Source organism: Pteropus alecto, unplaced genomic scaffold, assembly GCF_000325575.1.
Source record: "Pteropus alecto unplaced genomic scaffold, ASM32557v1 scaffold138, whole genome shotgun sequence".
In the NCBI taxonomy this organism is placed as follows: domain Eukaryota; kingdom Metazoa; phylum Chordata; class Mammalia; order Chiroptera; family Pteropodidae; genus Pteropus; species Pteropus alecto.
The window spans coordinates 2,013,558-2,016,472 of record NW_006441525.1 but is presented as its reverse complement, the minus strand read 5'-3'; the positions used below and the strand labels follow the sequence as shown (position 1 = coordinate 2,016,472).

The 2,915-nt window shown below is 34.4% G+C and overlaps 1 pseudogene; it reads left to right on the top strand.

The window, feature by feature from the left end:
* The first annotated feature begins 22 nt into the window (after positions 1-22).
* LOC102886098 lies at positions 23-784 on the top strand (annotated as a pseudogene).
* Positions 785-2,915: the final 2,131 nt, after the last annotated feature.

The following is a 2,915-nucleotide window of genomic DNA, read 5'->3' as shown; positions in this document are numbered from 1 at the left end:
AAAGTGAAGTGGCTGGAAATGTATGGTAGATATGCATGTCGTCAGGGGAAGAGATGACTGTGAATATTCTCTTGGATTGACCTGACAAGCATATTAACTTTTGAAGGGGCTAACAAAATAGGCTTATTCTTTTGGCCTAAAATTACCAAAATGGATTTTAAGAAGAGAAAATTGACACTGGTGGTGGTGGTGGTGGGTGACAATAAGGGTCGGGAGCAAGAGCACACATTTGTATTCCAGGTGGACAGCCCCAGAACCTGTAAGCACCTCTGGAATTGTGCAATCAAGCATCACATATTCTTCCAGCTGGGACACTAGGAAATAGCAAATTGAATAGATCAGATTTTATCAGGCTTGAGGGAGGGGGGATTTCACTTCAGATTCAGTGGATGACAGAATAACAAGCTACACATGGCACCTGGTTACAAAGAACCAGAACTTTTGAGAGGAAGCCTAGCAAATGCTATTCATCCTAGAGACACTCAACATTCAAAGCAAGCAACCCAGTGATAGTAATTTCAGCTCTGCTCTAAAACAAATCCTGAAGTCTATATTTGCCAGCCTCAGTAACATCCTAAAAGCCACCCAGCAAGTCCCGGTGGCATCCTCACTCTCCCAATATAAGACCATCTTTTCAGGATGACAGGCCGTGCTGGAAAGTGCAGGCCAGTGGAGATGACAGTCATTTTGATTATGTCCACATAATCCAAAGAACTTAGGTCCGAAGAACTTAGGAGGAGTGCAGAGTATGATGCATCAAGATAAATTCATGACTGCACTTTGAGAGACTGAAGCATCTCACTTCCATTCACCATCACAGTTTCATTATATCCATGAAAAGTCACACGGATGTGTTTGTAAAAGTGTCTTTAAGGAATAGTTCTAAAAGGTGTTTTCAGTGTCTGTGTAAATATTTGAAAATAATGACGACAGCTAAACATAATTTACTGTTGACCACATTCTCAGCAAAATGAAGGTAGATAAAGACTCGGAAATTATTTTGATATTCTGAGTTTAAAACTGAAGTAAAAGTCTATATTTATTGCATTGCTATATACTTGATACCTAATATTTCTTTGCTATTTAATGAATGGGACAAAAAAAAAGAACCAGAAAAACTTGTAAAGAAAGCACTGCAGAGAGTATGGGTAATGTAGCGGGGAATGAGGATTGCCGGAATCCAGCCTCTGTCATTGTGTGATCTTAGACAAACCATTTCCTTTTGTTGGCGTCACTTCCCTTATCTGAAAAGAGAGGATGCTTTCCAACTCTAAAATTCTATGACTTGTTAAAATTTAATATTTTTAGGCTGGGGATATAATTTAAAACATCTCATAGGAAAATTGCAATATCCTCTTCTCTAACAGAGGTTACTCCTTTCAGAAGCTAAAGAAAGTGTATAACTTGTTAGATGTTATATAATGCAGAGAGACTGAATTTCCTATCTTAAAACAGTATAGCCACTTTGAATTTTGGAGATTTTACTAATCACAAATTGTATAGCATTTTAGTAGAATTTGCTGCTCGAGTACCAGAATAATTTTTTAATGTCTTGATGATTGGTGCTGCTAATTTGCATGATTTCAGAAGACATAATTATGGATATAGGCTCACAGAATTTGTAGAATTTGAGAGTTGATTTTTACTTCAGCTTTACTCTTAAAAAGCAACATGCAATCTGAGATGCATTTATAGCTCTAATAAAAGCATACAAGATCTTAGGGAAGTTATGCCAAAGCATTCCGTAGACTTGGATAGGATGGGTGTTGCACAGCCTTTTTGTAGAACCAGAAATTAATACGTTGTCTTTTAGGCTAAAATTCATACCAAAATATTTATTCCCACCTCCCATTTAAAGCCACGAGTCAAACATTTTTTTCTTGTAATAGATAGGCCTGAGATATTTTTTATTAGTATTTTCGTGAAATCAAACAAAAGTATTTTTATACCATTTTTATATATGTAATTGTACTTTGGCGCATTTTAAGCCTTTAAAAAATATGTTGACATCTCTTGATATAGTTACTGCTAAAACCTGATACTTTTTTGGTTACCACAAAAATCTAGCCAGAAAAAGAGAATCATCTGCATGCCCTGCACAGCGGAGGCTGTATCACCTATAAACTCTCCCTAAGATTTTTGTTTTCGGGTGTATTCCATTTTAGCAGATGTGCTGATCCTCAGTGTATGTGCTGCATTCAAATAAATGTGTTCTGAATCTTTTAATCTTATTGATATATTTTTACAAATGTGTTTCTAAGAAATAAAGATTATTCTTACTTTTAAGAAATATAAAAAATAATATAATAACCCATAATAAATATTATAATAAATTATAATAAATTAATTTTTAACAAAATGTAATAAGTAACTTTTTTGGATGCCATTGTAAATGGTACTTTTTAAAAATTTCAAATGCCAATCATCTATTGCTGTATTATATAAATAAAGTAGACTTTTGTATGTGTACCTTGTATCACCCAACCTTAAAAAACAAACTTATTAGTTCTAGGGGCTGTTTTGTAGAGATTAGTCGGGATTTTCTCTATAGACAGTCATGTATATAGAGAGCTTTATTTCTCTCTTTCTAATCTGTATGTGTTTTATTTCTTTTTCTCGCCTTCTTAACAGTAGCCAGGGCTTCCAGTGCAATGCTGAATAGGAGCCTTTTTATTAATCTTATGGGATTATAATATTAGCTGTAGATATTTATGAGATTAGGTTTAGGAGATTTCCTTCACATTCCTAATTTGCCGAGAGTTTTTATCATGAATGAGTGTTGAATTTTGTCGGACGCTTTTTCTTTATCTATCGAAATAATCATATGCTTTTTCTTATTTAGTATCTTACTATAGTGAATTACAGTGATTGATTTTCAAAAGTTAAATCAGCCTTAATTCTTCAAATGAGCCTCA